Consider the following 21,903-nt stretch of genomic DNA (forward strand, 5'->3'; position numbering starts at 1 on the left):
TAGTCTAGAATTATAAATTGCTTATCTCAGAGATATCTCAAACCTGAAGGTGAAGAGGGAGGGGGAGGGGTGACAGAATAAAACACACAAGGATGAGGCAGATGGTGAGATGGCCTGAGTGGATGACTGAATGAGATATTAAGCTGAAGCTTGGTTTGGTATCAAGGGCCACCTAATAAAGAGTTGGCTAAGTAGATTAGTTTGCATATACTTAGCAACTGGTTGGGCACTAGGGCTTGAGCTCCAAAGATGAGAGGATTAAGTTCCCCAGGGACTGAGAAGTGGATTCTAGAAGTGTGGGTACCAGTTCTAGTGTGAAAGTAGCATCCAGATGGGGAGGAGCAGATCACTGCCAGCAATCTTCTTTCCACTCATACATATCACATCTGCTTCCCCTATCTACTCTGTGTATCAGTGACACTGGGCTCCTTACTATTCTGATTAAGATACCACTTATCTCTCGGCTCCTGGCATTTTCTGTCTGTCTCCTATACTTGGGATGCTCTCTCCTTCCTCATTTCTGCCTCCTAGCTTTCCTGGCTTCCTTCCTAACCAAATCTCACCTCCTGTAGAAAGTCTTTTCCATCCCAGTTCCTTCCTTCCATTAATTATTTCCTATTTATCTTGTTTATAGCTTGTTCATACAAATATGTATGTCCTGCATTAGATAGTGAGTTCCTTGAGGGCAGGTGCTGTCTTTTGCCTTTCTTTGTACAGTATAACCAGCATTTAGAAAGTGCCTAGCACTTAGTAAGTACTAAGTAAATTTATTGTTTACTGACTGTTATCCTTGACTCAAATTACAATTCTATCCTACCAAGGCAATACCTAACTCCTCCAACTTTTTTTGGAGAAGGTAGGGAAAAGGTCTAGGGTCTTTTTTATTATCTCCTCCTGGTCTAAGGTTTTTCTTTAAAAACTTTGTTAAATAATATATTACTGTGTTAAAATGGCAACTCAAAATACAGTCTGATAAATATATCAGGAATGAAATGGAGTCATAACTTTTGAGTAACTCAAGTCAAAGTCACCATTTTCAAAACAAGATTCCTATTTTGACACATGAAAGATTTTCTCCAAATCTTCCAAAAAATCTATTTTCTCTCATTTAAGATAACATTACATCAATACTATATTAATTGCTGAAGTTGTTTAATGGAAGATTTAAAAAATTAACAAACACACATGCATACACAAGCACATGACCTTTTAATTTTTAATATACAGCAAAAGTTTTCAGAAGGGCTAAAATATGCAAATCATCTTAAAAAATGAATAAAACTATCTCTATTAGGTCACAATGGATGACTCCTTTATACAAAATGAAAGGATGATGAATGCATCTGAATGTCACTGAAATTTTTCAGGTCTGGCATCCAAGGAAGTGTCAGCATGTAGGTTACTATGACAACTTAAATTATAGACAATGTCTTCCTCTAGTACCAAGTTGCTTTGCTTGAACCATCATTTCAAGCTGTTTTGAAACTGCAAATGATTTTCTGTGACAATAACCAATACCTCTTTACAACAGTTTTATTTGGGAATATCCCACTCTAAAATAAATTACAAGCATATAAAACCCATGTGGGGCACAGGAGACCTGCCTCAAACAGGAAAATGAAAAAAAAAATGTTTCAAACAGAAATTCTGAGAATATCCATATGCAAATTGTGAAATGATTGATTACAGCCAGATGGTTCATGCTAGGACCTGTAAGGAAATTACTCTCCTGGCAATTTTGAAGTCTGATTATAGATGTTCATCATTATTTTCTAAAGAAAACTTTTATTTGTAGGCATAAAAAGAGAAAAAAAGCTCAGTGATATTTTGACCTCAAACAAAAGGAAATAATATATAACAATCTCATTACTTCACCTTCCCCTGCTTTTTTCAGTTAACATGGATTTAAAGATAATTGTTCTCAGATAGCTTCACCTTAATAAACTTGGTAAATGTCTTATAAATAAAGTGAAGATTATTTGTTTCCATCAATATTCCAAAAAGAAAAGGGCAAAAAAGGGAAAAAGTACAGAGGATATAATTAAATGGAGATATTGAGGTTGTAATATTATTTTCATGTAATATATAATTTTAAAATTATGTTTTATGTAATATTAAAAATTTTTTAAAGTTTTCATGCTAAAAGTTCACTGTTGGGGCTCAGAATTTCAATATATGTCAATAGAAAAGATTCTAGCTGTCACTAGCAATGAATCACAAACCAAAAATCAAACAGGGATACATTTTACTCAACTCCAGTGGTTCTTATGACCTTCCCTCCAAAAACAAATATAAATTCCTCTGGCATTCAGCGTCCTTTATAATCAACGCATTCCCCTCCAATCTTCTTAGGCCCTTATTCCTTATACCTCTAACTCCCTCCTCATTTCTATCTAATGACACGGACCTTCTTACTCTTCTACAAAATGATGCTCTATCTCTAGACTCTGGGCATTTTCATTGCCTGTCCCTCATGCATGGAATGCTCTCCTTCCTCATCTGTCTCCTTCTGGCTTCTTTCAAGTCCTAGGAAAATCCCATCTTCTACAGGAGGCCTTTCCTAATCCCTTTTAATTCTAGTACCTTCCCTCTGAAGCTTATTTTCTATTTATCCTATATATACCTTTTTGGAACATAGTTGTCTAACATGTTATCTCTGCCATTAGATTAAGGACAAGGACTTTAAACTTTCTTTGTATCCCCACCACTTACAGTGCCTGGCACATAGTAAACACTTAATCTATGTTTATTGACTGACTAAATATTAGATAATAAAATTGATTATTAGAAAAGGAGAGAAACCAGCATGGATTCACTAACAAAGTTTGTCATGCCAAGTTAATCTTAATTTTCATTTGTTTTATAAGGTTTCTGGACTATCATATCAAGGAAATGCTGATAGCATAACCATTTTCCAGCAATTTGACAAAGTTTCTTAAGATATTATATATGTGGAAAAATGTAAATTACATTACGGGTACTATTAACTAGCTGAACCATATTCAAAGTACTGAGTAATAGATGAAAGCCTAGAGGAAAATCTCTAGTAGTATAACTAGAGCTCTATCTTGGGCATGTTCTGATTTATGAATGATTCAGTTCAAGACAAAGAAGGTATGCTTATCAAAAGTTTTTAATAGGCTAGAATAACAAATAGGCCAAATACAACAAGATTAATGAGATAAATGAATAGCTCTAGAGATACAGGATGAAAACCTGAGAAGATATTAGGGTCTAGTGAAAGCTTTTTAAAGATGAGAGAGAATTGGGCAGTAGGGAAGAATCCAGTACATAGTGAAAGACTAAAATTTAAGGAAGAGGGTTACCTCAGGAGGCAACCTACTAGAGATGAGGTACATGAGATTACGGGTACGTGTAGAGGGGATTTCATAAAGTAGGCTCTGCAATGTTCCAGGGTTTGATACAATCAGAATAGTGTTACAAGAAAGGACCTCTTGAGAACCTCACCATCTAAATGACTTCTTCTATTTGGACGTGCTAGCATCTCCCAAATATGACATAAGTGACAAATATGCATAAGTATAGAGTTGTTAAATAAAGCTATCTTTATTTTTTAACCTCTTTCAGTGAATCATATGATCTTGGCATGTACAGGGGAGATACTTTATTTGAAAGGGTGCTTTGAAGCAGGTATTCCTAAAACAGTCAACACATAATAAGCACAGCAGGTTTTTCTCCACATGTCAATTTTCTAATTATACAGAAATCATCTAATGGAAAATGGAAGAGCCTGTTTCCTTCTCATATCTTAATCAAGGATGAACTCAACACATGGGTAAAATGTTCTCATCAAGATTATGTAGAGATGAAACAGTAGGTATATGTGTCCAATAATATCATTTGGTAAAGGATCAGAAAACAACATGGAGTACGGGAAGGGGAGAAGTGTACGATGAAGATCGAAAGACAGGTTAGGGTCAAGTTGTGAAAGGCTCTAGAAACTAAACAGAAGAGTTTATATCTGTTCACAGAGGTTACAGGGAAACATGGGGGTTCATCTGTGACAGAGGAAAGACACTTTGGCAGCTGTAAGGACAACAGATCGGATGGGTGAGAAATTTGAGGCAGAAAAACAATTAGAAGGTAAGGGGAAGATGTGATAAGGGCTTGAACTAGGATGATAGCTATGTGAGCAGAGAGACATAGGATGAGACATATTACAGAGGGAGAAACAAGAACTTAGCCATCAGTTACCCAAGTAATAATCACCAGGTGTATGGTGGGCATGAGTAGTCTATATCACATTAAAAGTGAGGCACTGAATAGGAAACCATCATTACAGGTAGCATTAGAGATGTAGGACTACAATAGTAAAGAGGCCAGTCAAGGAACAAGAGTGAGAGATAACTGATGAATGCCCCATTTGTCCTTTTAGCATTTGTATGGTACCGAGAAATCTAAAAGAAATCCCCTAAATACATTGAATGAACTCCCTATTGAGGATTTAGGGGAAAACAGAGACAAGAGTCTCACACCCAATAAGAGGGTGTGGGTGGATTGCAATCTGCACTGCTAAAGGGTGTACCTGTATCAAAGTATAACATTGATACATAAAATACATTCCATCTTATTTATTAGTTTGTGCTAGATCTCACGAAGCAGGCAGTTTTAAAATAAAATTAGTGCTCCCAAAAGAGCACTTAATCAGTATTAAATTATTTTCATTAGTCAATTGTTTGCTAATTAATTCTGGTTCTCTGTAGTACCAGCTGTCAGCAACATATTTTGTACCAGAACAACTCAATATCATGAGTAAATTAATTCAATCAATCAATAAACATTTACTAAGCACCTACTATGTGACAGTCACTGTGCTAGGAGCTGGAGATACAAAAAGCAAAATACTTTTTTTGCTTCCCTGCCCTAAATAAGTTTGCAAACTAATGGAGGAAACAACATGAAAACCAATATATACCAAGCAAGCTTTATGCAGGAAAAATGGGAAATGATTAACAGAAGGAAGGCACTAGAATTAAGAGGGGTTGAGGAAGGCTTCCAGTAAAAGATGGGATTTTAGTTGGGACTTAAAGGAAGCCAAGGAAATCAGAAGGTGGGGCTGAGGAAGAACATTCCAGCCATGTGGGACAGCCAGGGAAAATCCCCAGAATCTTAGTACCCTCCACATAATCTGAAAATAAGAGACCTGAACTATTGGGAGTCTTTGGGATCAAATTTCTCATGTTAAATAATGTAGTTTAATAAATTTTTAAAACATTAACAAATTCTAAGATCTCTTACTCTGAAAGTTTACTGCCACTAAAAGATGTGAAGTTTGTTCAAAAAATGATTCATTTACTACAACCAAATTATTTTCTCTTCGAGGATCCACAACCAAATTGTTTTTTTGTGAGCATACAAAAAAAGCAAATGGAAAATCATCTGCTATGAGTACAATGTAATAGAATGTACTAGATGTAGAAAGAATTCTTCCCTCCTCACATAAGGAGACTAATAAGGCAGTTCAATAACAAGGCTATAGACAAATTGGGTCTTGGTTATCCATCAGTAACTAAGACTTATAATTTCACTATCCTAGGCCTTCAGAATTGAGCACTACTTTCCAACTCAAAGTAGGGTGTTAGATTACTAACCCTGAGTGGAGCGAGTACTCAAGCAACTCCCAATTTGAAAAGACTTTTTTAGAATGCCATTCAACAAGCTACTAGGGACAATGGTCTAGATAGGTTCTACTTTGCAAGGTTGCCTAGAAACCCAGAATTCATTCCTATGTTCCAGTTTCAAGCTAATTTTCAAAGTATCAACTCACACATTCACAATCATAGATTCAAGAGCTGAAAAGAATCCTCAACTGCCATCCAGTTCAACTCTTAAATGAAACATGTCCCTTCTCATCATGCCTCTCCTCGACCTTCTGGGACAGTGAATCATCAAGGCATCACTCCAATTAGCAAAAATGCCACCAAAACACAGCACTGATCTCAATTCATTACTATTAAAATAAAAGGCCTAAAAATCAGAATTTGTATCAGTGAAAAGTGAACAAAAATATAGAATTAAAATTATTAGAGTATAAGCACCTTAAAGGTCCTCCTGAAGGTTTTCATGTTGAAATCTCACTAACACAACAGCCTTGCATGTAGCACATACTTGATAAGTGTTTGTTCAAATGTATCCTTCAAGGGGCAGCTAGGTGGCTCAGTGGATAGAGCACCGGCCTTGGAGGCAGGGGGGACCTGAGTTCAATGGCCTCAGACACATCACACTTACTAACTATGTGACCCTGGGCAAGTCAGTTAACCCCATTGCCTAACCCCCCCCCAAAAAACAAAACAAAACAAAACAAATGTATCCTTTAAAATGTGTGATGCTATTAGCGAGTGAAACAAAGTAATTTGAAAGATATCAGAGCACCAAGTAAAATATATGTCATTTCAGTTTCTAAATAGAGACTTGACCATCTTTTTTAACCAAAATGAGATTAAATATTTCTTCTCAGCCTATCAAACCAATTTTGAATTTCAACTTCTAAGATGCTAGTGATCTAAAAAAGCTTTCACGAAGGCAGGTTAAGAATTGTTCTTCATTAAAGATGAAAACATTTTTAGACTTACCTCACATCATCAGACTCAAGAACTTGGAACGAAAATGAGACAGTCTTCAGCGTGGCTAGAGAATAAGCCTGGTATTTTGGGAGTAGCTACAGGCACCTGAAAAAGTACAAAATGTTTTACAGCTCTGGCTAATCTTTAGCTTAAAAATGCAAATTTGTCCTCTTTTAATTTAGGAATGGCAAAGGGCAAAAAACCTAGTGGTTTGAAATTCAAGTAGCTTTCACAACAATCATTCCAATTCTTACTCTCCAGACTCAATTCCTGTCCTATAATTCATACCTCTTTAGCCTTCTGAATGCATTCCTTATCTTCAATTTCTTTTAGCATTCTGTACCTTTGCAAATGGGATTTCAGAAGTTTTTGTTTTTAAGTCATTTGATTGTGACCATGATGTTCCAGGAATGACCTTGTACCTCCTTTCTCAATTGACTGGAACTAAATGCACTACTGCCATCACTTTCTTAAAGGCAGTTAGTGTGGTAATGTTTGAAATCTTGCCTAATGCCAAGGAGGATAAGGAGAGATCTCGTATTTTGTTGTTGTTGTTGTCACTTTTTTAACACCAAAAGCTAAATACTGTTCATTGGAGAGAAGAAATATGCCATTAAGGGGCAGCTAGGTGACACAGTGGATATAGAGCACCAGCCCTGGAGTCAGGAGGACCTGAGTTCAAATCCAGCCTCAGACACACTTACTAGCTGTGTGACTTTGGGCAAGTCACTTAACCCCACCCCAATTGCCCTGCTTCCCCCCCCCCCAAAAAAAGAAATATACCACTGTCTTCCAAGGAAGAAGAGGGTAATAAAATATTTTAATTAATACACTGTTTTGACACATCAATCACTTCATAATTGGCGAATTCTTCACAAAACCAGTTTCAAGAAGGGCCCCAGACCAGTTACTCTTTATTCTCTGGACTTTACCATTATGTTTCAGCTGCCTTCTCCCTCCTTCCCCATTGGCCCCCTTTCCAATTGGTAAATTCTTCCTGGAACATTCATTTTTGAGGAAGGGTCCAGATCAATCATCTTTAATTCTCTTGACTTTTGACATAACAGTTTTCTCCTTTCAGCTACCTTTTATATGTTGTCTTCTACCACTAAAATGAAGAACTTTTAGTTTTTGTCAACAAGAATCTGTGGTTTTGGCCCAGATCTTCTCTGCACCACACTCCCTTCCTTCCCTCCCTCCTCCCTTGCCCAATTCAATCATTTGGAGCCAACACTGGCCATTACATTTGACCTTATATAATACAACCTTCATTTACATTATTTATATTTATCTTTATTTGGCTTTCTTTACTTTGAATCATATCATTCAAGTCTTCTTATGTTTCTCTGATTTATTTTCATCATTATTTAAAGTGAATTAATGTCATTACATTCATGCCACATTTTTTCCAGTTACATGCCCAATTTGGGACACATAATTTATTTCCAGATGTCACTACAAGGGCAAATATCTTAGTCTAAAGGGGACTTCTTGTTGTTGTTGTTTTTACAGCAGTCATGGAACTACTGGATCAAAGTTTATTAATATTTCCTTCATAATTCCAAACTATTTTCCAGAAAGGTGGGATAATACACAGTCCCCCTAATAGCCAGGTAGCATAATGGATAGAATACCACGCCTGGAGCCAAAAAGACCTGACTTCAAATTCAGCCTCAGATGCTTACTAGTTCTATGAACCTGGGCAAGCCACTTGATCTTTATTTACCTCAGTTTCTTCATCTATAAAATGGGAATAATAACAGCATCTATCTCCCAGAGTTGCTGTGAGGATGAAATGTGATAATTGTAAAGCACTTAGCACAATGCCTATACATAAGTGCTACACAAATGTTGGTTAACTATTACTGTGAACAAGATGAACTTTCATATTCATCTATTCTTTAAATTATATATACGTATATATATATATATATACACACACACACACACACACACACACACACACACACACATATATATATGTATTTTTTTTAGGCAATTGGGGTTAAGTGACTTGCCCTGGGTCACACAGCTAGTAAGTGTCAAGTGTTTGGTCTGAGGCCGGATTTGAACTCAGGCCGTCCTGACTTCAGGGCCAGTGCGTTATCCACTGCGCCACGTAGCTGCCCCTATATTTATATTGCATATCCATTTGGAACACTGATATTTTTTCCTAGTATTGTAAAAATGTGAAACTGATATTAGTTAAAGGAAAAAAAAAAGCTTGAGAAAGCCATAGGTTGTCTACAATGATGGAACTGATGAAAATTTAATGAGCACCGAAGAATCACAGAGTACACCCTTAACACATATTTCTGCATTTATTTTATAGAGATTTACTTTAGTAACAAAACATCCCATCTTAAATATTCCTATATGTCCGAAGGGCAGAAAAAACTTTTCATCATAAAGAGAAAAAAAATTAACAGTTTTTTTTAAATTACAATATCATATTTTTTTCAGACATGAAGTCATTTGAGCCACTTAACTGGATGCACACTTAGTAACAAGAACCTGCCTGTGACATACACAATAGATACTAACAGAATAAATAAAAATTAAGTTCCAGATATATTTATGAAGAAAATATGGTTAAAAAAAGGTTTAGCTTTTCCACATCTTCTTTTCTCAAGAAACTGAGTACTGAGATAGTCCTCTGACTCAATTTAAAGATTTAATAAACATCAAGAAAATAAAATTATATGCACAAATATATACACATATATATGTGTGTATATGTGTGCATGTATGTATGTAGCAGCTAGGTGGCACATTGGATAGAATGCCAAACCTAGAGTCAGAAAGACTTCCTAAGCTCAAATCTGGTCTCAAGACTAGCTGTGTGACCCTAGGTAAGCAAGTCACTTAACTATGTTTGCCTCAGTTTCTTCATTTGTAAAATGAGCTGGAGAAGAAAAATGGCAAATCACTCCAGTATCTTTCCAAAAAAATTAACAAATACCACCATGAAGAGTTGGATATGGCTGAAAAACAACTGAACAACAACAATAAAAGAGAGAGAGAGAGAGAGATACCCAAAATAAATATATGGACTGAAAAAAAAAGTAAGACTAGATATCCTAAATTAGTCATAGCCTCTTCTGTCTCTTTTGCTAGAGCCAGGAACACAATATAAAACATATATTTTCATTCTTTCTAAAGGAATAGGAGGAAGAAATTTAGAATACAATACTACAATACAAGACTGATACAAGGCAGCCAATACTTCAGAAATATATCATCCATAAAACTAGGCATTTTGTGTGAAACATCTAATAGGGCTTGGACTAGGTGAAATTTAACCAGGTGACAAAGGGATTCAGAAAAGAAAGATTTAGAAACATCTGGTTAAGATGACAATGCTTGACAATGGGGTTTGAATTTCTGGAGGAAAGCTCAAAATATAGGAATTACAGGGATAAAAAAACAGGTGGATAAGAATGTAATTGCCTAAGGCCATGAAAATCAAATTAAAAAGTCATTTAACTGAAAAAGAATGGCTATAATTGGTAAATAGTCAAAAAATATCCTTCCTTCAAAGGAAGAAATCTAAGCTCCCAATAGCCATATAAAAAAAAATGGTCCAAATCATTAATTATTAGAGAAATGAAAATTAAAGCAAGTCTGAGATTCCACCTCACATCTATTAGATTGGCAAAAATTACCAAAAAAGAAGAATGAGAATTATTGGAGAGACTTCAGGAAAAGACACATTAATGCAATCTTACTGGAACTATAAATTGGTCTAGCCATTCTGGAAAGCAATTTGGAATTATACCACCCCCCCCAAAAAAAAATCACTAAACTGTACATGGTTTTTGACCCAGCCATATCACTACTAGGCCTATATCCCAAAGAATCTATGACTTTGGTCGTCTAAACACAAAATGCAAAAAATATAGGTAAAAATCAAATCTCATGGGAAGACATCCTAGTGCAAGGAAATATCAAAGAAACTTGGGGAGGATGAACTTAACTGGACAATGAATTAAAAAGAAATGATCACATGAGGAAATTTACAAATCAGAGGGAAATCATGGTGGAGAGCAATTTGGTAAATATCAATGAAGACAGAAGCAATGGTGTATTTATTCAGATTACACTTCATACTGCCTTAACAAAAAGAGAAAATAAATGAGGAATTCAGAGAATATCACATCCTTGGTATGATATAGCAGTGATGGAGAAGTTGGGGAGATGTCAATTCTGTGGATATATACTAGTTCTGCCAAAAGGAGGACAGCTACTAATTTGATATGCCTTAATAAAAATTTTATCCTTCAAAAGACAGAAGAGCCATCAAAGGAAATTATATTCTGGCTCTAACTATTATTAATAAGGAAGGATTATTTTCTATAGTAGAAATTATAAGAACTAGAGTCAAATGACCAGCAAGATGGTAAAATAATTACTTTCTGCAAATTGTTTTAACCTCTAAACCTCAAAAGAAAGGAATTATGTGCCAGATATAGAGTAATTACAGCTGATTCCATTAAACAAGAGAGAATACAGTTCACAAAGTAAAAACACCTTGAATCACCACCAGGGAACATTTATAATTAGAACTCTCACTAAGCATCTCTATCTTGGATTGATTCAAAATGTCAGTTACCATGAGTATAAGCAAACTCAAATATTTAGGACTGAAAGTCTACATGGAGATTTTCCACAGGCACAGGGACTCTGTCTTAACACCCATCTGCACACATACCCCATAAGAAATAGCAGAAACTGATTCTGCCTAACCATGTAAAAGGCAGAACAGTAATAATAACTAGTATATAGTGCCTACTACGTGCCAGGTACTATGTATGCTAAGCAATTTACAAATCTCACCTGATCACACCAACCCTAGAAAGTAAGTGTATTATTATCCACATTTTACAGTTGAGGAGGCAGCTAGGCGGCTCAGTGGATAGAGTGCTGGGCTTGGAGTCAGAAAGACCTGAGTTTAAATCGGCCTCAGACACTTGTGATCCTGGGCAAGTCACTTAACTCTGTTCACCTTAATCCACTACAGAAGGAAATGTCTAATCACCCCCATGGGGTCCTGAAGAGTTGGTTATGATTGAACAACAAAAACAGTTGAGTAAACTGAGGCACTCACAGGGAGACTTTATATGATTGGACATAAAACCACAGGCTAGAGGAGAGCAGGATGCTGTCAGACACAATGCAAAGGATCCTGGAAGACCAACTACGGCCAGTTCTATCCTCTGAGAAATGACTCAGGACAAAGTCCTAGACCCAGTGACCTCCTCCAAAGAGGCTAAGGCAGATAAAAAGCCCAACCCCATGGATCTATGCACCAATAGAAGGGAAAAGGCCAAAAAGTACAGAATAAGGAATGAAATAGCTGAAACACCAATAGAACTAGAAAGAAAACCTGAACAGAACCTAAAAACAAAAGAATGAAGAAAACCTCAAAGAGGAATCAAATAAGTTAAACATATAATATAAATGAGTCTGAAACAATATTGACTAACACAGGACAGAATCCTGTGGCCTCCCCACAGATCATGGGTTGAGTAGGGCAAGAACGTCCAGAAAGGCTCAAAAAAAAAGTCATAAAATAAGAAATTAATAAATGAGGTCATAAATTAATGCACTCAACGCAGAATTTTTTAAAAAAGAATTAGCAGACTTAGAAAAAAAATCAAATACAGGATAAAAGCCTCTACTTCTTTGAAGAGATTCATGAAAAATGTTAAGATTTCTGTCACAAAAATACTGATGTGGTAGACGATCTGGCACAAGAAAAACAAATATTAACTCTATACAAGCCAAAGTGATGGATAAAGACAGAATATGCAAACCTAACTTAAGGATATAGGTCTCTGAAATGAACGTGGTAACTCAAAAAAACTGAATACCAAAAGGCTGAAAATTTAAGAAAACTGCACAGAACTTTTGAATAAAGTACAACATTGACCAAGGAAATCTAGAGAATTCTACAAAGAAAACAAAATTATACTTCAAACATCAACCAGGTGGTCAAATCTAGCAATTTCAATGAAAAACAACAAATTTCAACAAAAAACAACAAAACAGCCAGGAAAAAGATCTTCAACTGTGAAGGAAGAGCAATACAAATAATAGGATTATTCTGCAGTCATGAGAGACCAGAGAAGAGAATGGAACACTGTATCCCCAAAATCAAAGGAATTCAAACCATAAAACCAGAATGACATATCCTAGAACACTGAGCTTAATCATCAGTGAAAGAAATGTTCAAAAAGAAAAACATTTGAGGCATTCATTGAAAAAAAAAACCCTATATGAACAGATTATTCAAATTATAAACACAAAGAGAAGCATAAGAAAAAGACAAAGACAAATTCCAATTATCAAAGAGACTAAAAAAATTATTTTGTTTAGAGGTTATTAGGTTTTTCTAAGACAAATACTGTTTTATGAGATAAAGAAAAATGAGGAACCTTCAAAGATAAAAAAAAACACAAAAAAACAGTGAAAAACTCAAAGAATCAAAAAAAAACCAACAACCAAAAAACCCAAAAGTGGTAGAGCTGAATTTATGCATCAAGGACTAAGTCCCCTGAGCCCCTACAGGTAGATAATGTCTTTTGTGAGAGGGAATAGAAGATTAGGAAATTGTATAAATAGGGAGGAGAAAGATGAGATGGGGATGGGTGATATTACCTATTAACTCTATTTGGAAGAAATCTTCAAACTGTACGCAGAAAACAACAAATAAAATGATAATTTCTATACTCTCTAGGAAAGAGGTAGGAGAAGTTGCTGGAGAATGTGAAGAGGGTGCTCAGGAGGAGAGTGCCCACATGAGTGGCATACTGGGCCAAAATGTTGCTGAAAGCATTCCCCCGGGGGAATATTGGCGTGGAATATTCCTTATGTCTGATGGGAGTTTGTGTTTTCTTTCCCAAGAGTGTTGTGTGACTTCAGGGACAGCCTCCCACCAGAGATTTCCATTTCAAGAAGCAACCAGTATCCAAAGCAGTGAGGAGAGGCAGAGTTGGGAGAACATGGTCTTTGAGATGGAGGCTGATCATGGCAAGGACAGGATATGGGGCCAGGACTCACCATTTGGGGACGCAGAGTTACTCCTATCACATGATGATGTTTCCAAATGACAATGCTTCCCTCATGAATTGATATTGTTAAGAAAGAGAAACATTAAAAAATGTAAGATAGAGCTACAAAAGCCAAAACTAGACAGAAGAGGGAGCTCAATCTTCGTACTTCAGAGAATTTAACAAGAGGGTCAGGGAGCATAAAAAAGGAACACAGAGGAGTATAGCCCATGAATCAGAAAATAAAATTCAGAATAGAATGGAAAAGAAGAGAAACAATGAGGACAAAGCAAACAAAAACTTGAAAAGGAAGGTGCACTAAAAGAAAACCACTAAAAATAAGAGAGATTTTAAAGTAATCATTTAACTAAGCAGGGACAGAAAAAGGACAAAAGAGGGGAAGAAAAAGATAACTAAATAAGAGAGACATTCTGCCAATCAAGTAAAAGAAGCATTTATTAAACAACATAAATCAACAAAAAGAATCTGGGATAGTAAAGGCCGGGGTTATTAATCTTTGTTGTGTCATAGAACTCCCTCTGGTAGTCTGGAGAAGTCTTCTCAGAATAATGTTCTAAAATGCATAAAAGAAAAGATAGGATTACAAAGGAAACCAACTATATTGAAATTGTTAGCAAAATATTACCCAAAAAAAGTTTATGGAACTAAGGAAAAGAACCCCTGGTATAAGCAAATTAGTGGTCAAGTGGGAAAACTTACTAATTTTTAAAAATTACTAAGTGGAAGCAAAATTATTTAGAGACAAAGTAAAACTTTAAAAATTAAAGAGAATTTAAAAAGCAATGCCCCAAGAAATAAATGCAGAAAAGCACAAACCTAACAATTACAACTTTCAAAGTCAACATATTAAACAATTCAAAGAAATTCAGTAAATTATTCACAGAGTAAGAGGTGAAAGCAGTGGTTTAGCTACAACTGACAAGGAATCAGCAAAGATGTAAAAATGTTCCTAATCAATAATAAGAGAAATGCAAATTAAAGCTGAGTTTTTACCTCACACCCATCAGATGACAAGAGGAAAATGGCAGTTGTTGGCGGGTTATGGGAGGACAGGCACTCTCATATAGTTGGTGGAGCATTCTGGGAAATAATTTGGAACTTTACCCTAAAAGTGACTTGTTTCAGTGACACTATTACTAGTTATACACCCAAAATAAGTCAAACAGAGGTAATGCACAAAAAAAAAAAAAAAAGCTGGACATGGTGGTACGCCTCTAGTCCCTGCAAATGTGGAGGCTGAGGTGGGAAGATCACATGAGGTCAGATCTGAGCTGCAGTAGACATGAGCTCATCAAACTTCAAGGCTAAGCTGGACAGCAATGTGGTGCGCCTCTATAAAGTGTGTGTGGGGAGGGGGAAGGAGAAGATGGGGAGGTTTGCCTAAGGAGGGATAAATCAGCCCAGGCTGGAAGTGGAACAAATCAAAGCTCCCTCATCACCTCACCCTTTGACTGCTGAATACCCCACTAGTGGGTCTTCCCACTCCCAGTTCCTCCTCTATTCAATCAACACAGTGATTTTCCTAAAGCATAGATCCAACCCCATCAACTCCCTACTCAATAAACTCCAGGCTCCCTATGGTCTCCAAGATCAATCAATATATATTAAGCCACTATTATGTACCAGGCTTTGTGCTAAGCACTGGGGATACTAAAAAATGACAAGAGTCCCTGCCATCAAGTAGTTAATAGTCTAATGGCGGGAGACAGCAAGCAATCAAATATATACAAAAGGTATATGCAGGATGAATACAGGGAAGGCACTGGAATTAAGAATGGTTGGGGAAGGTTTCCTGTAGAAGGTAGGATTTTAGTTGGGACTTAAAGGAAGCCAAGGAGATCAGTGGGCAGAGGAGAAGAGGGATAGTGTTCCAGGCATAGAGGATAATGAGAATTTACAGAGTAAAGAGTGTGTTGTTCCTGGAACATCCCAGAGGCCAGTGTCACTAGACCCAAAAATGTTTGTTGGGGATATAAAGTATAAGAAGACTGCAAAGGCAGGAAGAGAGGCTAGGTTATGAAGGGCTTTGAAAGTCAAACAATCTGTTTTTTTTTATTTGCTCCTGGTGGCACTAGAGGGACACCAGAGTTTACTAAAAAGTAGAGGAGGAGTGTGTGACAATAATTGGACCTCTATTTTGAGATCACTTTAGTGACTGAATGGAGGATGAAATGGGAGTATAGGAACTTGAGGCAAAAAGCCCCACTAATATGCTATTGCAATAATCTAGGTGCATGATCTGCACCACAATGGCAACAGCATCAGAGGAGAGAAGGGAATCTATTTCAGAGATGTTGCAAGAATGAAATCAACAGGCTTTGGCATATACAACAGATTGGATATGGGGGTGAGAGATGGGAAGGAATCTTGAGGGACTGAAAGGATGGTGTTCCCCTTTACAGTAACAGGGAAGGTAGTAAAGGAAAAGGGTTTGGGGAAAAGATGAGTTCTGTTCTAGAGGTATGGAGTTTCAGATGTCTACTGGACATCTAATTTGAGATATCTGAAAGGCAGTTGGAGATGCGAGAATGGAGGTCAGAGAGATTGGGGAAGGATAGGTTGATTGAGAATCATCAGCATAAAGATGTAATTAAATTCATGAAAGCTGATTAGAGTGAAGTAGTATAAAGAGAAAAGAGAAGACAGCCCAGGACGGAACCCTGAAGGACACTTTTTTTAAGAGGGTGTGATCTGGAGAGGATCTAGCAAAGGCGTTGTCAGATAAGTAAGAGAAAAACTATGAGAGAGTGATATCCCCAAAACTTAGAGTACAGAGTATATAAGAGACAACACGCAAACAAATGGTTCCAAGTAAGCTATATGCACGGTAAATGGGAAATAAATAACAGAGGGAAGGCAGCTGGAATTAAGAGGGGTTAGGCAAGGAATCCTGAAGAAAGTGGGATCTTAGTTGAGACTTAGAGAAAATCACGGAGGTCAGTAGTCAGAGCAGAGGACAGAGAGCATTCCAGACAAGGGGGATAGCCAGAGAGAATGACTGAAACTTAGAGATGGAATATCTTGTTCGTGGAACAGGCAGGAGGCCAATGCCACTGTATAGAAGAGTATATGTCAGGGAGTAAGACATAAGAAGACTTACATATTATTCTGAGGACCACATCTTTATTATCACACAATTGACTGAAAGATGTTGAAAATACAAGGTCTCATTGTGCTTACTGTATGTTGACTATTTTAAAAAAGCATTTGATTCAATAGAGCAAAACATATCCTTAAAGGTTTACTTACAAGGGGTCCCTGATTCATACATTACAATTATCAAAGAATTCTTAGAAAGAGGTATAATCTTGTTCCATGACTCTACTATCATTAATATTACATGTGAGGAATAAAACTGGGCAATACATAATCAAATGTGTTCACTACTGTAATGAATAAGACAGAGAAAATAGTTCAAACTAAAAAGAGATACTCCATGGGTGGTATAGTATTCTACACAGTCTTATTTACAAATGACATTACACTGGTTGCATCAAACCCTAGCAGAGGGCTCCTGGATGAAACCTCTAACTATTCAAGAGTGTGGTCCAATTATCTACAAAGAAAATGCAAAGTAGGTGAAGAATGTAGTTAGATGGACAACTAATAGATTTCATCAACTGGCATAAATAGACTGTTCTTGGATAGATAATATTAACTGGCAGTGAGTTGGGCTCAACACTAAATAGAAGAGAGGGCTAGATTACTTTTGGGACACTGCAAAGATCCTTTAATGACCCCCAAATTGCCCCAGATATGAAGGCTCATCTTTTCAATACTACTATTTTACTGTTATGGAATACTGTATGAAACACCATAGCCTCTTAAGAATTAAGACTGAGGGGCAGCTAGGTGGTGCAGTGGATAGAGCACCGGCCCTTGAATCAGGATGACATGAGTTCAAATCCAGCCTCAGACACTTGATACTAGCTGTGTGACCTAAGGCAAGTCATTTAACCTCAACTGCCTCATTCAAAAAAAAAAATTAAGACTGAGTCTCATTTAGAGGACATTGGCAAGGTGCATGATAATTTTGAACAGGTTGCAATGAATTACAAAGAAGAGCCCAGGTAAAGGATACCAACCAAGAAATGTGTGATCAAAAAAGATGGCCACAATAAAAGGACAGCTCACATTCTCCAAATGTCAAAAGAAAGTGGAAGAGTCATTCACAGCACTTTGTATCGAATACCTGTAACAAATTTACAGAAAAATGTTATACTACAGTCACCCAAGACGGGAAGGTAGAGATGGGCTGCATTCTACATCACTGGCAGGAACATCCCCATCAATGAGATCACAGATACATTCTTTGAACTTAAGTATTCTATGATGTGTGTGTGCTCATGCGTGTGCTACTTTTCTATTAGACTATAACATGACTGAGGGCAGAGAATCTTTATATCTGCCATACTGCTTAGCACAGTGCCTTTTTTTAGAGCAGATGCATATTTGTTGAATGAATAAAATTCTTTAGCAAGTATAGGCATATTTTTAAATCTGTTTTTATTTTATTTCATACAACAAAGCAAAAAGTCTCTCTCACAGGCACTTAATTTTAGAAAAGTTGCTATATTTATTTGGTGCTTCACTAATAAAACTACCAAAGAATTATTTTATAGAGCCAGAAAAAAAACAAACCATGTAACAAAATTCAGCTGGAAGAACAAAAGGTCAAGGATTATCAAGAGAACTGATAAAAAAAAATGTGAAGGAAGTTGGCCTATCAATACCAGATTTCAAACTATATTACAAGGAGGTAATCATCAAAACATAGACCATCTCACACTGTATACAAAGACAAGGTCTGGCAGAAGGTAGGCATAATGAATATCTCACACTGTACGTCAAGTCAAAATGGGTACATGATTTAAACATACAGGGAGATAATCAAAAGTAAATTAGGGGAGCATAGAAAAATTTACCTGTCAGATCTAAGGATAACAGAAGAGTTTATGAAGTAGAGAAAATTACAGGAAATAAAATGGATGATCTTAATTACATGAAATTAAAAAGGTTTTGCACAAATGAAGCAAATGCAGCCAAAACTAGAAGGAAAGCAGGAATCTGGTCAGGTGGTGGAAGGTGGGGAATTTATGTTTCTGATAAAGGCCTCATTTCCCAAATGTAAAGGGCTATAAAAACTATGCATATCCTTTTTTACCCAACAATATTACTACTAAGTATGTATCCCAAACAGATCAAAGAAAAAGGAAAAGGAGTTATATGTACAAAAATATTTATGGTAGCCTTTTGTGGTGACTAAGAATTGGAAATTGAGGGAATGTCCATTAATTGGGAAATGGTTGAACAAGTTATGCTATATGATTATGATGGACTACTATTTTGCTACAAGAAATGACTAGGGGGATGGTTTCAGAAAAACCAGGGAATACTTGTATGAACAAATGCAAAGAGAAGTGATCACAACTGGAACACTATACACAGTAAGAGCAATATTGTAATGATGATCAACTGTTAAAGACTTAGCTACTCTCATAAATACAATGATCCAAGACAATTCCAAAAGGCCCATGATGAAAAATGCTATTCACTTCCAGCGAGAGAAATGATGAACTCTGAACGCAGATTGAAGTATACTTTTCACTTTATTTTTCTTGCCTGGGTTCAAATATGATTCCCCATGTCTAGAGAAAGATGCTGAAACTTTCCATTTTATGTCACCATAAGACTTTGAGTGCACTCAAAAATGCCATTATTAAATGGAATCTAGTGGGCTGAGTTAATTCACCTTCAAACTGTGAGCACATGTGGCCCCTTGTTTATTGAGGTAATCAGCTGTGCCAAATACATAAGGGTTAGCAGTATGGCTTATGATTTCCATAAGCCAAGTCAGAAAATAACTCTGGCTGCTTTATGCAATAAACTATGTGAATGAAATTTTACAATTGCTGTCTGAAACATCTGTGATACCATGTCACACTTCAGCTTAACAGTCACCTAAAATTCTGTCATTTTATTGACAGTTCTACTCCAGAATAATTTCATTATAAAGTTAATTTCACAGTTGAGCACAGTTAATGAAGGACTAATCAAGTATATAGTATTAATCAGATAGCCTTACGATTTACCTTAAAGATCCTTTATTACAATCTAGTAATTTGATTTTTTTAAAAAACCATTCCAGACCACATTCTTAACTCCATGTAACAGTAAGAATTATGAATAAAAGAGAACTCAGCTGCTACATCTTATTACTCAGCATGGTTGTACATAACAGAAAGTACTTGATAGGCTTCTAATGTCCCCTACAGCTCTAAATCGATGATCCTATGAATATGTATGTATATAGCATTGTTTTCAAAAGGCACTTTGTATGTTATTGCATTTGATTCTATCCTATCATGCTGGCAAATACTGTCATCCTTTTAAAATGAAGAAACCAAAGCTTAGAGACGTTAAGTGACTTACGGTCAATGAATACTTGTAGAATTGAAGTAGTTTATAGACTGAAAAACAAACATTATAGCTTTACTTTTATAGAGAGATTAGTGTGTACCTTTGTAACCTGAAATGTTAGACCCATAATTAGATTTCTTCCTTACTTCCAGCATGTTACTATGTCAACAGACTTCTTTGGACATTGAACTTACTCCTTCTCAGTGAACAAGGTGGTCCCATAGATTACATTCTGGAATAGACATCCTAAAGAGAATTCCCATCTTATCCTACTTTAGCCCTGAAATCTTAGGAAGAACTGATCTACCCTAACATCTCCAAGGTTACTGACCAGGAAGAACAATCTGCAGCCTGTCGGCACTAACAAGAGTTCAGGTTCAGTTCTAGTGGGCACATGAAGGAAGTTCATGATGAAACGTAAAACAGAATGTTGCAAAGGAATTATTGAAATATTGGATCTACCAGTCATTTGGACAACGTGTGTATCACTACGGGAATAATTAATTATTGACTTTTTATGAGCTGAAAGGAACTTTGAAATAGTGAACCTAATTTTGTAGATGAGGAAACTTTATAATTTTAACAAAAATCTACCTATTCAATTAGGACACTTTGTGAGGGAAAAATACTTTGATAGGAGATAAAGAAAGGACTTTGCAAGGGTCAATTTTTAAAATCAAATTCCTAAGTTGTTGTTTTGAATAGGTTATTTAAAAGCAAGCTACTATTGCTAATATACTCATTTAAAAGCAACATTAATTCCAAAGAGTGTTCTTAAAAAAATATTTCATGATTATCTCCAAAAATGTTTTTAGAATTTTAAAAAAATACAGTCCCAAATACAGACAAAGTAAATGATGTGGTCAATGCTAAACAAAAATGCTTGAAATGATATATTTGTAACCTATTATGGTTTTTAATATCTCCTTATTTGCATACTCATTCAATTCATTTAAGCAAATATTTAATAAATGTCTTGTATTGAAAGCACTGTTCACAGCATTGGAGAAGATCCTCAACCTTACTTAATAGAGCTTACAATCAAATACCATTCTTGTTCTTGTGAAGTATTTAGGTGTATTTCATAGAACTGGAGAACCTCGAGTTGGACATGCCTTTGAAAGATCACTTAAGTCCACCCTGTACTCTAGGAAGAACCTCATTTACAACAATGAACAAGAGATCACCCAACTTCAACCTGAACATCACCAGTAATGAGGAACTCACTGTCTCTTGTGGGAAACCATTCCACTTTTGGGAAGCTGTAATTGATGAGAATTTTCTGAAAATCAAAACCAAACCAAAAACTCATACTGAAATAAATCAGATGCATTTTAAAGTTCTTGAAAAGTCTTTCCCCTTTCACCTTCTCCCAAAATAAACAGGTATCTCTTAGCCTATGGCAGTCTAACAGAATTTAACCTGTAGTATTTATAAATTAGCATGTGGATTTAATATGCTTAACTTGAACCCCTTGGTTTATGGAATTTGCCAGCTGCTCTAACCAGTCTGGCCCCAGGGCATCTCGCTACCACCACCAACACAGTACAATCCACTTTTGAACTAAAAATAGCTGCTTGGGTGGTGTCTGTGGTAGGAAGTCCCATCCCCAGAACCCTGGTAAGGGCTGACTGTTTACAAGCTGTCTAAAAAGCAAAGGAAAGATGCCAATGTCAGCATTTCATCCTGAACTTGAGAGGTCTCTTTCATTTTCTTACTTAATACCCCCTCCCTCCAAAAAAGTGACTTAACTATGTGGGAAAATAAGGTGAACAAATTCCTCTCCTCCCCTGCCCTGCAATTCTGCTGTAACTACAACCACTGGC

The 21,903-nt window shown here is 36.3% G+C and overlaps 1 protein-coding gene across 1 annotated transcript in view; it reads right to left on the reverse strand.

Annotated features, from left to right (window-relative positions):
• Positions 1–21,903, reverse strand: part of RASSF8 (Ras association domain family member 8) — a 117,228-nt gene that overhangs the window by 65,611 nt on the left and 29,714 nt on the right. The window contains exon 2 of the mRNA XM_027838835.1: positions 6,594–6,689. The gene's annotated coding sequence lies outside the window, so the exon portion shown is untranslated. The remainder of the gene's footprint in view (positions 1–6,593; positions 6,690–21,903) is intronic.

The sequence above is a fragment of the Vombatus ursinus genome, unplaced genomic scaffold, assembly GCF_900497805.2.
Source record: "Vombatus ursinus unplaced genomic scaffold, bare-nosed wombat genome assembly UNPS02014830.1, whole genome shotgun sequence".
In the NCBI taxonomy this organism is placed as follows: Eukaryota; Metazoa; Chordata; class Mammalia; order Diprotodontia; family Vombatidae; genus Vombatus; species Vombatus ursinus.